The sequence below is a fragment of the Coregonus clupeaformis genome, chromosome 30 (assembly GCF_020615455.1).
Source record: "Coregonus clupeaformis isolate EN_2021a chromosome 30, ASM2061545v1, whole genome shotgun sequence".
Classification (NCBI taxonomy): Eukaryota; Metazoa; Chordata; class Actinopteri; order Salmoniformes; family Salmonidae; genus Coregonus; species Coregonus clupeaformis.
In genome coordinates this window covers 16,793,391-16,808,642 of record NC_059221.1, presented here as the reverse complement: position 1 = coordinate 16,808,642, position 15,252 = coordinate 16,793,391, and the positions used below count along the sequence as shown (strand labels likewise).

The window sequence follows — 15,252 nt, the reverse complement described above, 5'->3', positions numbered from 1 at the left end:
CAGGGGGCACTAATGAAGCAGGCCAATTATGCAGTCCCATCTCTTCTTATACCCTCTTGTTGAGTTTAACTCCAATTGCCTGCATTCCACAAACGTTTTAGACATGATTAGAGCTTTTTAAACATACCCTTTGTATTATATCCCATGTGGTTTTAAATAAACTCATCAAAGAAGCCATTTGACTCTGAACCGAAACATTCAACTTTTTATATTTCATTTTAAGAGTATTTTAAGGAGCTTGAACGATCCCTTTGAACTGAGCTGCTTTTGGCAACAGGACACGGGAGAGAGTGGTTCTATCCACTGGACTGCAGTCTCCTTCCTCACGTTATTTCTCAATTTTATTTGAAAGTGCTTGGTCTTTATAGCTCTTCCTTTGGTCCTACTTCATAGTATTATATCAGTTCCGTTCTGCGGTAACTCAGCTCCCCAAAGGCATTTGTGAGTCTGTTCCAGTCACAGCATGAGACATGAGCCCTGGCATAGCGTTAGTCAAGTTCACCTGTCCCATAATTCACTGAATCAATCCAGGTGTCCCAGTAAGTCAGGTACTGACACTACCTACTATAGCTGTCTACGAGTAGAGTCATCATCACATTACACAACACTACCTGTGCTGAGGTTAGCCTTAGAATGTGTTTCCAAAGGGTTTGCACTATAGTCGTATGAACCTAATTTGAACCTTGTTGTAGGTCTGTGACTGACTGACTTTTTCAGGCCGATAGCTAGGCCTTAGTTCTGAGTTAATACTGTCCTGACTGACTGACTAACTGCCTGCCTGACTGTGCTATAGGGGTTAGCAGCAGGGCCATGCATAGACCTGCTATGACAGTACTGTTGATATTTAAACTACAGTGCCTTGCAAAAGTATTCATCTCCCTTGGCGTTTTTCCTATTTTGTTGCATTACAACCTGTAATTTCAATGGATTTTTATTTGGATTTCATGTAATGGACAGGCTGTATCACAACCGGCCGTGATTGGGAGTCCCATAGGGCGGCGCACAATTGGCCCAGCGTTGTCCAGGTTTGGCCGGTGTAGGCCGTCATTTTAAATAAGAATTTGTTCTTAACTGACTTGCCTAGTTAAATAAAGGTTAAATAAAAATAAAAATAAAAAATACACACAATAGTCCAAATTGGTGAAGTGAAATGAAAAAAATTACTTGTTTCAAGAAATTCTAAAAAATAAATAATGGAAAAGTAGTGCATGCATATGTATTCACCCCTTTGCTATGAAGCCCCTAAATAAGATATGGTGCAACCAATTACCTTCAGAAGTCACATAATTAGTTAAATAAAGTCCACCTGTTTGCAATCTAAGTGTCACATGATCTGTCACATGATCTCAGTGTATATATACACCTGTTCTGAAAGGCCCCAGAGTCTGCAACACCACTAAGCAAGGGGCACCACCAAGCAAGTGGCACCATGAAGACGAAGGAGCTCTCCAAACAAGTCAGGGACAAAGTTGTGGAGAAGTACAGATCAGGGTTGGGTTATAAAAAAATATCCGAAACTTTGAACATCCCACGGAGCACCATTAAATCCATTATTAAAAAATTGAAAGAATATGGCACCACAACAAACCTGCCAAGAGAGGGCCGCCCACCAAAACTCACGGACCAGGCAAGGAGGGCATTAATCAGAGAGGCAACAAAGAGATCAAAGATAACCCTGAAGGAGCTGCAAAGCTCCACAGCGGAGATTGGAGTATCTGTCCATAGGACCACTTTAAGCCATACACTCCACAGAGCTGGGCTTTATGGAAGAGTGACCAGAAAAAAGCCATTGCTTAAAGAAAAAAATAAGCAAACATGTTTGGTGTTTGCCAAAAGGCATGTGAGAGACTCCCCAAACATATGGAAGAAGGTACTCTGGTCAGATGAGACTAAAATTGAGCTTTTTGGCCATCAAGGAAAACACTATGTCTGGCGCAAACCCAACACCTCTCATCACCCCGAGAACACCATCCCCACAGTGAAGCATGGTGGTGGCAGCATCATGCTGTGGGGATGTTTTTCATCGTCAGGGACTGGGGAAACTGGTCAGAATTGAAGGAATGATGGATGGCGCTAAATACAGGGAATTTCTTGAGGGAAACCTGTTTCAGTCTTCCAGAGATTTGAGACTGGGACGGAGGTTCACCTTCCAGCAGGACAATGACCCTAAGGATACTGCTAAAGCAACACTTGAGTGGTTGAAAGGGAAACATTTAAATGTCTTGGAATGGCCTACTCAAAGCCCAGACCTCAATCCAATTGAGAATCTGTGGTATGACTTAAAGATTGCTGTACACCAGCGGAACCCATCCAACTTGAAGGAGCTGGAGCAGTTTTGTCTTGAAGAATGGGCAAAAATCCCAGTGCCTAGATGTTTCAAGCTTATAGAGACATACCCCAAGAGACTTGCAGCTGTAATTGCTGCAAAAGGTGGCTCTACAAAGTATTGTCTATGAGGGGGTGAATAGTTATGCACGCTCAAGTTTTCAGTTTTTTTTGTCTTATTTCTTGTTTGTTTCACAATAAAACATATTTTGCATCTTCAAAGTGGTAGGCATGTTGTGTAAATCAAATGATACAAACCCCCCAAAAAATCAATTTTAATTCCAGGTTGTAAGGCAACAAAATAGAAAAAATGCCAAGGCGGGTGAATACTTTAGTAAGCCACTGTAGGTAGCTTGCTACACACTCGACCGCTGACCGAATTTCAAGCCATGCATGTTTGGATACCAGGCGGACATGCATACTCCATACAGGGCAGACTGGAAAAAAGGCACAAGTGGCGCACATGAGCTCCATACAGTCGTGGTGGGGGGTGGCGAACTTGACGATATCACGACAACTTGGGGGCAGTGGGTTCAGAACAACAACGACAAACTGTATACAAAAAAAAGAATGAAAGTTAGACCACCACCCAAAAGGGAACTTGGTGAGTGGGAGGGCAAAGGGGCAGGTGCTCGGGCACAAGTAGACCCCTATTTGTGCAAGTGACTGATTTAACGGCACCAGCAGCAGTCTTGGTACAGTAAGGAGATGAAGAGGCCAGTCTGAGCTCGCTCTGTGACACAGGTCTCCCACATATTCAGTTAAATACACCCCTCCCCCTCTCCATCACTACGGGAACGGGACAGGACCAGACAGGGCCCCGATAGGTGTGGGTTCCCATGGCAACGTGCCCCTCCTAGTACAAACCGCTGCAGGGAAGGTGACGGAATGGAAGGGAAAGAGAGGTGGGGCAGACTGGAAGAGGAGGACAGAATTTTCCATCAGCTGACTGACTTCTATTCTCTTGTTTTTTTCAATTTTTTTCTTTGGTTTCATTGTTCACTTGGATGGTTTTCACCTTTCTTCCTGTCCCTCGCATATTCATTTGATGACTAATTTCGCTCTGATGTTATTATTTTTGAGGAAGTAGTGACGCTATTTGGAAGTAATATTATCCACCCTTTAAAGCTAGTCACTAACTAAATAATTGTTGTCTGAAGGAATACAAAAACAACACAGAAGGTCACGCAGTCAGCGATTCAACAATAATATATAGCGTGACTGAAACCCAGGTATTGAGGTACAGATGTGTTAAGCCTTAATTCCTTACCGAGATACCTAATGATGCTTCCCTTCCCTGGCCTGCTTGGCTCTCCTCAGCCATGAGTCTGGCTGTAGCTGCCTCTTGGCACCGACAGATCAGAGGACTATTTAAAGCAGCTGTGCACATCCTTTTAATTTTCATACTGCTCTTTTTTTGTCCAGGGCTAATGAGGAACAGTCTGTTTTTGAAAAGGTATTGGACATGAGGGCAGCCAACACTGGAGCAAGATTTATTGATGTACTGTGAATAATGGGAGGTAGAATTATCTAGCTGTAACACGTGTGTGAGAGAGAGCATTTGCACGTGTGTATGTGCGTTTGCATGTATGTTGGCACGTGTGTTTTTGTGCGTGTGTGTGTGTGAGAGAAGGTGTGTGTGTGTGTATATGGGTATACCCATGTGCAAACCCTTTCATTTGCATTAAAAGTAGCCCCATATTCTACATGCTCAGAGCACTGTGTCCTGGTTGTCTTTGGCTGTTGATTTGTGAATACACAAATACTTCTACCATCCAGTAGGTCACTCCGCTATGGTGATTTAATATTGCTTGGAGCAATAAAATATGTACATAACTCACGCTAGATTGTCATCCAAATATTCCTCACAGCTTGCATTGCCGTTATATAACAAGCACCAAAATAAATATAGCTTAAGTAGACACGTTATGAGTCGTAAGGAGAAATGAGAAAGAACAGAGTCTCCGATCGGGGTTTCTTAGCAGGAAAAGGAAGGAAGGATGACCTCACTTTCTGTGTAAGAGCCCAGAGGAAAGTTTACCCTGTATGAGAAGTCAAAGGCTTTGTCACTAATGGCACCCTATTCCCTATGTAGTGCACTACTTTTGACTAGGGCCCATAGGAGTCTGTTCAAAAGTGGTGCACTACACAAAGGGAGTAGGGTTCCATTTGGGACTGAACCAGAACCACTCCGGCTGGCATGGGTGGGATTTCTGCTGTGGTGGTACTGTGATGTTAGCCTACCAAGCAGGATTTGGGCATTGGGATTGCTCAGGGAAAAGTAGGCTAATGGTTTTTCAATGTGAAGGACATAGAGAAAGTTAAGAGCAGTGTCTTTGATATGCCTGTTAAAGACTGGAACTCCAATCATCTTTACAGAGAAACCAATAATGCTAATGATAGCGTTCATTTCAAGCCATTTTCTTTTTTTCACCTGACATGATTTATTAAAACGTATAGAGCAACAGAATTAAAGTATTTCTACAGCATAGCCTACATCTCACTTCTGTGATAGTATGGGTGAATTGGCTGAGGACATGAAAGCATTTGCGATCTGGAAAGTGATTTCATCCCATAAAGCACAGGCCTACTGTATAAGCTCAATGACACATAGAGCACATTTGAAATACATTAACTATCATATTTTCCACTCCAGTGGATGTACTACTTCAGGTAGTATGATGTCCCCTGTAGCTCAGTTGGTAGAGCATGGCGCTTGCAACGCCAGGGTTGCAAGTAATCTTACAGTAATCTTACATTATGTCTACAGGCACACTCTGAGGGTGATTGAGTAAAGATAGTCTCTGGTGGAGGCTATAACCAAGCAGGAAGCCGCAGGTGACCTGCATACCTAGATCTAGTAAACAGTCTGCCTCAGAAGCAAGCTACAACAAGCTTTTCACTCCACAGAACTTCAACGCACAGTCGTCATCACCGATTAGCCAATCAACAGCATTTTGTCATACTGTATTTTTCCACCATTCTCTTGAAGTGATGATGGTAAAACAATGGGGAGTTTCCGAAGTACTCTCGTCTGCAAATCGTTTCGACAGTATTCCGATGGTAAATCGTTCTCAATGACAGTGGCAGATTTTATCTCCATTGTGTTTTTACTTGGTTTTCCTTGAAATAAGTTTAGAAAAATCGTCTGACGAAAGTAGGGACCCCATCAGTCTTGAGTAATTCATTTTCAATCATGAAAGGAGAGACAATCAATGATGCAAATGGGGGCAGTTATCAGATTCTAGTGCTCTGCTGCTCTTCATGGAGATACTTACCTTGCTTGGTAGGCTTGCATAAAAAAACAACCAATGTCACAGCAAAACAATGTCACACATAATGTCATTGAAATGCGGAAAAGAAAGGGGATGCCCCTGTATGTATAGAAATTAGGCCTAAGGATTTGACATGCGTGGATGTTGCGTGCCGATCAGTAGAATGTCGTGTCAGGAAGGTATTCAAAGCCAGAAGGAGGAATCCATGAGATGGTGATGCCAACCGCAAGCCACATGAGCCTCTTTGACTGGAAGCAGACAGTGGAATAACAGGAAGAGGGCACCTGACTGAACAACACCAATGACCAACCGACACTCCAATGGAAATGGCCTTGGGACGACAGGGAGTGAGGGACGACCAATGTAACTGCATGGTTCATCAAAGTCTTTAAAACGAGGCCCCCAGTGGCGAGATGATGGGTTGAAACAACATAACATAACAAATCCAAATCCCTCCTCGCATGTGAAGCTCTGCTCTTCTTCATGCCAAACCAAACTAAAGCCTACATGTGTAATTATTGGTTAGGGCTAATTTCTGAGGGAGGGAGTCAACAGGGCGGTTGAAGCTAATGAACTGTTTAAGAATGACGGTCTGTCTGTGCCTTCAATAAGAAAAGGACCACTGTTCTCTACAAAATCTCCCAAATCCAAAACATGTTATTATCGCGGATAAGATGAGTAATAGTAGGCGACTTTGTAAATCAGTCGAATGTATTCCCGAACCAAACTCACAACCCCTGGAACTTCCAGCAGAATTCATGGTGAAATAATGAGGCTATATTTATCCTTTTTATTACCCTTCTCACTTGCTCTTTACTCTCTACACACTTATTTTTCTCTTTGTTTTATCTCTTTGTTTTATCTCGTTGTCTCTTGAACTCACCTTGTGAAATAATTTCTGGACTTATCGGTCAGGGAGGGGTTAATGCCAAGGTCAGGCATCAAGGGAAGGTCACCTCTACACAGTACACACTCTGTACACAATGACATTGCCACTAGAAACGAATCCTTCAGGGTAATTGCATGGCTGCCGCCCCATCTTTTAAACATAGACTGCTGTAATTGAGGTTGACAACAGCGGGTGGTGGGGTGGGCAGGACACCCATACTTTGACTTGTTTTGAAGAGGAGAGATGAGTTTGGGCTTACCAACCGAACAGAACTGACCTCTCCCTCCCCAAGCTGTGCCTCCAGGCAGTCTCTCCAGCCTCCTGCAGCCATGGGGTCCTGAATAGTTTTTCTGAGTTGGCTAATTGTAGACTCCTCTAGGCTTAGGTTGAATGACAAAAGATCAGAGAGCAGTGTACTGGCCCATGTTTGTGGACAGGGCAGCACAGTAGACCTAGCGAGACATGGGTCATGAGGGGAGGCATTAGTTTTTGATATTTCAGCCACCAGCAGTTTCAACAGTATTGAGGTTAACTTCCATGTACAGGACGCCCATAGGATTAGAATATTCCAATATCATGTCATCAAGATTGAAATCATATACGTAAGTGAGTTACTTTAATCTGATATTGAAGTAAGCAAGTGCAGTTTTCTAACACTACTTCTTACACTGTTCCCTCCCATTGATAACTTATTTTAATACATAGGAGAGAACCACTAAAAACACCTCCCCCGCTCTTTTTCCTGTCAGCGCTTTTTAAAGCACATATACTCCGTCCTGTGTGCTACTCTCTGACCTTGTGCCACTGAGAGGTCAGGGGTCAAACACAGGGACAAATGGGAGGGAGAGGTGAATACGAAGCAAGATAGACATGAGTAGAGAGAACCATAGAAATTGTGTGAATTTCCGTTGGTAGTCATTCCATTTCTGTGAAGACAACCCAGTTCACTGAAGTGGTGACAAAGCTGAGAAACACATATTACAGGGCTCCCGAGGGGGTGGGAACATGAGATGTTTAGAATAAGGACTGGTTTCTATAGAAGTCAGTAAGTCAGTCTAGGATGTGTGTATGCTTGTAGGTCTGTGAGTGGAGGGAGAGGCTGATGGTGGTGTGGTGTGGTGTATTGGGGGGGCGGGTATTGCAAACACAGCAGAGGCAGCTCACGTGTTCATGCTCATTCTAGCCTCGTCTGTCAGGTTATCCTGTGGCGTTCTACTACCTGGGAGCTCCTCCTGCTCATAGAGGTCTAGGGACTTTAAAACACTTTCTCTCACGCTCCCTTACTGACGGATAAACTAGACTAGAGTGAAGCTTCCATCGAGGGTGGGATTTTAACTTCTGGTCTGCCGGCCACCGACCTACCGACAGTTGTGACCTTGGAAGTATTTGTCACTTTCCCATCGAAACTGAGAGCTTATTTTTGGGAACACACTTTTTCCCAGCACATTTTGTTTGCAAACTGGAGGTGAGTGATTGAGAACGTCCTACCCCTCTCACAACCTCTTCCACTGTCTGCATTAGTACTGAGGTTCAGTGAAAGGAACCCAGCATGTTGTGTTATTGTCTGGGTAGTTTATGGTTGATCTTACATTTGGTTCACAGCTAGGTGTAATATATAGGGACAGGTGGGAGAATGGTATGGCAAAGGGATATCATACCTGGCTGAGTAGATACACAGCCAGAGTGAAGTTGAGTGATATTTTGTTCCTCAGTGAGAATGCTAGTACAGTGCATCCTCTATTTATGTATTGACTTTTAAACTATTTTGTTCCTCGGGGAGCATAGATCATCAACAAACTTCCTTGAGCTTTTTCAATCAGCCTCCAAGTTCTCCCTATCTCTACAGTCGTGGTCAAAAGTTTTGAGAATGACACAAGTATTGGTCTTCACAAAGTTCGCTGCTTCAGTGTTATGAGATATTTTTGTCAGATGTTACTATGGTATACTGAAGTATAATTACAAGCATTCCATAAGTGTCAAAGGCTTTTATTGACAATTACATTAAGTTTATGCAAAGAGTCAATATTTGCAGTGTTTTTGTTTGTCCACCCGCCTCTTGAGGATCGACCACAAGTTCTCAATGGGATTAAGGTTTAAGGGATTAAGTTTCCTGGCCATGGACCCAAAATGTTAACGAGAGAATCACTGACATGATTGCAGCTGGTCCTTTTGTGGCTGGGCTGAAATGCAGTGGAAATGTTTTTTGGGGATTAAGTTCATTTTCATGGCAAAGAGGGACTTTGCAATTAATTGCAATTCATCTGATCACTCTTCATGACATTCTGGAGTATATGCAAATTGCCATCATCAAAACTGAGGCAGCAGACTCAAAAAATTAGTATTTGTGTCATTCTCAAAACTTTTGACCACGACTGTACACTTCACTTCCTGCTAGTGATAATGTCATACACACAGAAATCAAATGCAGAATTTGGGGGCCTTTAAGTCTCTGTTTTTTGTCAGACGTCGGCATATTCCACATCTGGTTCTTATATCAACAACCCAAGATCCTCAGCAGCACCCGCCAGCCCAGCCCAACCAGTGTCCCCCCTCTCCATTTTCTTCATACCAAATCTAAAGTGGCTTACAAACTATTCATTTCCAAGTCGAAATTGGAACTGCCTGTGTCCAAATCAGCAGTTAGCCTAATTTGTCTCTAGGAGCTTCCAGCAGCTCCCAAAATAATTTTATTTTTTCTCTCACTTCCTCCTTTTTTCGTCGTGCACACCGCCTTCCTGCCTATCTGTCTCTTTTCCTTCCCTGAAGCTATGGATAGGAAGCCTGGTTGCATCACAGTCCAGTAGAGCAGCCTAAGACAACGGTCAGTGCACTTGACTGCATTAGATCGGAGACAGACCAGCTGCTGGTGAGTGGGTCTTTAGTTTTCTCATGTGGTCACACCGATAACTCTTGATGTTTGTCTGTAAGAAAAAGTTGCCCCTCATTTTGCGATCCTTGACAGTTCAGTGTCCGGTGAGGCCAACAGCAAATCTGCAGTTTTATAATTGTTTCTTTAAAAATGCCTGAGTAGATACGGTATATCATATGGGTATAGGACAAAAAGGCTTGACTTTACCTTTTAGGGACAAAAGGCTTGACTTCAGGGTGGTCTGAGTCTCTTGCTAGTTGAAGTACTAGCCTATTTCTCAAGGTGTGGGTGTGAAATCTGTACATGTTTGTGCAGTTTACTGTACAGGCAAGGCTCTTCATGCTGCATGTTGAAACACGCTTTTGGTGGAATGTTTCCTTTGTAAAAAGAGCTAGGCTATTTCCTGTTAGGCTGTGTTCTGTTAGGTGGATGTCCTTCACGTTATCTCTCCTAGAACAGACAACTCACAAACTCTACTATACAACCACTGACCAAACACAGCTAATCAAATGGACCGTTGACCATTGAAGAAGTCAGGTCTTAGTTTTTGATACTGCGTAATCTTGTGATTTGTGATTTCTGTTGGAGAAGCAGTTTTCTGTTGGAGAACGCTATATTCCACACTTGTGTCAGGTCCCCTCTCTCTAGTCTGGACCTGCTTCCCTAGTGTACTCTCCAGAGTGTGTACATTTGGAGAAGCCAGTCCTCTCCTAAGACTTACAGTAGGATATGTGTCATAGGTTTGTCATCATTACGAAACACTCCATGTGGTTTTCCCCCAGTCTGCCTGACAACTCCTTAAAATACATATAAATAGATGACAAGTCACACAGTTTAGTTTGACCAAGGACTTTCCCACTGGTGTGATCAGCTTTTAGGCCTGTGGCTCTGGCCATGGCCGTTTGGTTGGGAGTGTTCAACCCAGCCTGGAAAAAATGCATCAACATTATTTGACTGAATTTAAACTGAAAAGCAGCAGGCATCTTCGTACAACACTGGACAAATTACCTAATCTACTTCACTAATACCTGCGGCATTGGCCTGAATGACATCATATCCTTTATCATATACAGTGAGGGGAAAAAAGTATTTGATCCCCTGCTGATTTTGTACATTTGCCCACTGACAAATAAATTATCAGTCTAGAATTTTAATGGTAGGTTTATTTGAACAGTGAGAGACAGAATAACAACACAAAAATCCAGAAAAACGCATGTCAAAAATGTTATATATTGATTTGCATTTTAATGAGGGAAATAAGTATTTGACCCCCTCTCAATCAGAAAGATTTCTGGCTCCCAGTTGTCTTTTATACAGGTAACGAGCTGAGATTAGGAGCACACTCTTAAAGGGAGTGCTCCTAATCTCAGCTTGTTACCTGTATAAAAGACACCTGTCCACAGAAGCAATCAATCAATCAGATTCCAAACTCTCCACCATGGCCAAGACCAAAGAGCTCTCCAAGGATGTCAGGGACAAGATTGTAGACCTACACAAGGCTGGAATGGGCTACAAGACCATCGCCAAGCAACTTGGTGAGAAGGTGACAACAGTTGGTGCGATTATTCGCAAATGGAAGAAAGCAGCGCCCGCAAGGTCCCCCTACTCAAGAAAGCACATATACAAGCCCGTCTGAAGTTTGCCAATGAACATCTGAATGATTCAGAGGAGAACTGGGTGAAAGTGTTGTGGTCAGATGAGACCAAAATCGAGCTCTTTGGCATCAACTCAACTCGCCGTGTTTGGAGGAGGAGGAATGCTGCCTATGACCCCAAGAACACCATCCCCACTGTCAAACATGGAGGTGGAAACATTATGCTTTGGGGGTGTTTTTCTGCTAAGGGGACAGGACAACTTCACCGCATCAAAGGGACGATGGACGGGCCATGTACCGTCAAATCTTGGGTGAGAACCTCCTTCCCTCAGCCAGGGCATTGAAAATGGGTCGTGGATGGGTATTCCAGCATGACAATGACCCAAAACACACGGCCAAGGCAACAAAGGAGTGGCTCAAGAAGAAGCACATTAAGGTCCTGGAGTGGCCTAGCCAGTCTCCAGACCTTAATCCCATAGAAAATCTGTGGAGGGAGCTGAAGGTTCGAGTTGCCAAACGTCAGGCACAAAACCTTAATGACTTGGAGAAGATCTGCAAAGAGGAGTGGGACAAAATCCCTCCTGAGATGTGTGCAAACCTGGTGGCCAACTACAAGAAACGTCTGACCTCTGTGATTGCCAACAAGGGTTTTGCCACCAAGTACTAAGTCATGTTTTGCAGAGGGGTCAAATACTTATTTCCCTCATTAAAATGCAAATCAATTTATAACATTTTTGACATGCGTTTTTCTAGATTTTTTTGTTGTTATTCTGTCTCACTGTTCAAATAAACCTACCATTAAAATTATAGACTGATCATTTCTTTGTCAGTGGGCAAACGTACAAAATCAGCAGGGGATCAAATACTTTTTTCCCTCATATACTGTATATACATCAAGTAACTCAAGCGAGCAGTAAAATCTGATAACAAATAAATAAGATAGAACAACACCTCACGGCACAACAGGGACTGTGAAGAGACATGCACACACACTAACACACACACTCTACACACACACACACACATTGTAATATTGTAGATTTGTAGTGATAGAGAAGTGAAGTAATGTTTTGTTTATGATGTAGGCTTGTTACATTTTGTTGTGATGTGGTTGTTTTAATCCTTTTTGGACCCCAGGAACAGTGGGGATCCTAATAAATACAAATACAATACAATTATCCTGTCAAACAGACACTTACCAGTCACTCAGCCTCAGGTGTGGGCTTGGACGTTTCGCTCTGCCAGTCATCTCCTTATTACAAATAGAAAACAAGCCTCCCTACAGTACAAGCCTTTATACATGAATCATCCCATGTGTCCCAGAAACACATGCACGCTCACTCTGCCCTAGCTTTGAACACTCCGACACAACAAGTGCCTCTGTTTGAAGAGGTCCATATGTGTGTTTGAAGAAAACCATTCCAAAGTAAAGGGAGGGGGTTAATAGGAGACAGACACGTCAGGCTGGCGTTGTGTAAGACCTCCTGCTTTAAAAGCTCCGGCCTGGTTCTGGCACTCTCTCAGAGCCCAGCTAGAGAAACGGACCGATGGCGGGAGAAGAAAGAGAGAGCGGCGGTACTGTTCTCCCCTGCCTCTTCTCACAGACTCGCCCAAGTTTTATTTATTGAAAAATAAATGATCAGATCTGGCCCAGTCCTGACCTGGCGCTCTGATCTATCCCTTTGATCTAATTTATCCATCCATCCCCCCACCTCTCTGTTTCCACCTAGCCTACCAGTCACAGACAGAACTAAAAGGGTACTCTCAGTGGTGTAGTGGTGCCTAGAGAAGTGGGTATACTCTAATTTTGCCAAACATTTTCCAAACGACCCGCCCAGCAAAGGAAAGGCTCCCTGTGTGAAAGATTCTATGAGAAACAGTGATAAATGATCAATCCCATATTGGTCTTTCACAGTCAGGCCAACCCAAGCTGTACTGTGCAGTATGATAATAGTAGGCCTACAATTGAAACAGATAATTGAGGCTGAGATCAGAAATTCATAGGTTTCTGATTTTAAAATAAATAAAAATCTGGTTTTTGCTGTAAGTCACACTTTTTAAATAGAACATCCAATTTTGTTGTTTTTCTAAGTCCACAACAATGCTTAAACCACATCAGGAGACAGCTTTTGAGGTCTTTTAAAAATCTATGAAATTTAGATTTTTAAGTGTACTTACCCTTTAATTCAAGTGGCAGGCACCTAGCACTGTTGTTTGGTTAGTGGTGTTTCTGTAGCACATGAGATGGAGTTTGCAAAACAAATGGCCACTGGATTGATGCAAGTAATCATGATATCATTCTGCCAGGTAGGCATAGGCTACTTTGTAGCTAGTTAACATTTAATTGAGAAGGTTTTTAGGAAGCCTTTCCATCTACCGGAAGACAGTTAGGCCTATAATTAGCATCACTATATTATTCCTGTTCCTTAATTGTTTGAAACCTGGACTTTTTACTTCATATATGAGGCATGTCTTATCTTGCTTCAAAGTAGCCTATAACATTTAACATTTTTTTTTTTTACATTTTTTGTCATTTAGCAGACGCTCTTATCCAGAGCGACTTACAGTTAGTGAATACATATATATTTTTTTTATACTGGCCCCCCGTGGGAATCGAACCCACAACCCTGGCGTTGCAAACGCCATGCTCTATCAACTGAGCTACATCCCTGCCGGCCATTCCCTCCCCTACCCTGGACGACGCTGGGCCAATTGTGCGCCGCCCATGAGTCTATAAAGACTTCCTTCTATGCGTTCTCCTGTTCTATTGGTTTTCTTTCAACTTTCTTTCATTGTCTACCAGCCAAAGGCTTGATCCTAGTCATATTAGCAACCCATGATAGTTGTTGCATCTCTCTTAATTTCGAATGAATATTTCCATATCTGGCCATGAAACCGCTCGCATGTGTAGTGCGCATTTTAGAGTGGGGTTTTCTGCAAATTGCATTTTGGAACATTTACACCGTTCTAGGCCTACCGTCGTGTGCACATTGCTGTACTGAAAATGTGAAGAAATAATAGTTTATCAGCATTTTAAGCTAAACATTCTGATCTGTTCCATCAGCCTTATTAATTGATATGGCGTATACCTCCACTACACTACTTTGATACGCATCCTGGGGATTAAGAAGTGAGTATATGCAATGCCCACTGAAAGATAAGTGGGTATGCGGCATATACCTGCATTTACCCTCCACTACACAACTGGGTACACTGAGGCTACATCGTGTAATGTTTAGGAAACCAACCTCTACAGTGCACCCATGGGGCCCCCAGTCGCGTGCTCAACTCCCAAGAGGGGCATAAAAATGTGTTCTCAGTAAACGGTAACTAAAAGTAATGATAGCCTAGATGGCAGGCCCAAGAAGTAGTTATTTAGCTGTCTTTTTGATGTAAAGCATACTCCCTGGGTATTTAGTGTTTAGCATTTGCGTACCAATCCATCATTCTGAATTAAAACCAGGATTGATACGATGTCCCAATAGTACAGCTAGCTGTAGCATTACGGTGAGTGCTGGCCTCCCAGGCTGTAGCTGTATATTTTTTAAGTGGTGTGGAGAGATTCTGCCGACGGAGCATGGCGACGGAGGCAGAGGCTGTTTGAGTGAAGTCTGAACACGAGTACCAGAACAGAACAGACCAGGATAGGAAGGACTGGGAAGGGTTAGAGAGCAGAGAAGCTTTTCAGGTCTGGAACATCTGCTGTGGCAACAATACTTTTCCTAGATCATAATCAATAGATAGATTTTATGGTCAGGGGGACCTGATCCTAGATCAGCACTCCAGAGAGACCTTTTGAACACAGGCCCTGAGTTCTAAGCTTATGAGTGGACTGAGTGCTGGTCAATAATGTGTGTTTGTGTCATTTTTTTGTCTATCAGCCTTTGTATACATGCTTCAAATGAAGAAGCCCAAAGATGCCGGGTTTGTGAGCAGGACAAGCTTGTGAATAAGTTGACATTATTGCTTTTCAGGGAAGGAGTATGAGCCATTAATATTGTGTACTTTTGTTGTTTACTTTTTTTCTGTGTTTGGGATATATACTGAACAAAAATATAAACGCAACATGCAACAATTTCAAAGATTTTACATATAAGGAAATCAATCAATTCAAATAAATTCATTAGGCCCTAATCTATGGAGTTCACAAAACTGGGCATAGGCCCACCCACTTGGCAGCCAGGCCCTGGCAATCAGAATGAGTTTTTTTCCAACAAAATGGCTTTTATTACAGCCGGTCTCAGTTGAGGGTGTGTAAGTGCACAGAACAAGCTTATTATTTGTACAAGACTGTACATGA

General features: G+C 42.9%; 1 protein-coding gene across 6 annotated transcripts in view; it reads left to right on the top strand.

Moving 5' to 3' along the window:
* LOC121545770 (pleckstrin homology domain-containing family G member 5) overlaps positions 1 to 15,252 on the top strand; it is an 83,225-nt gene that overhangs the window by 34,664 nt on the left and 33,309 nt on the right. The window contains exon 1 of one of the 6 annotated variants that reach the window (XM_041856591.2): positions 7,812 to 7,954. The exons of 4 other annotated variants lie outside the window; for them this stretch is intronic. The gene's annotated coding sequence lies outside the window, so the exon portion shown is untranslated. Of the gene's footprint in view, positions 1 to 7,811; positions 7,955 to 9,270; positions 9,356 to 15,252 lie in introns of those variants that run through there. One more of the 6 variants, XM_041856592.2, reaches the window with a different exon arrangement.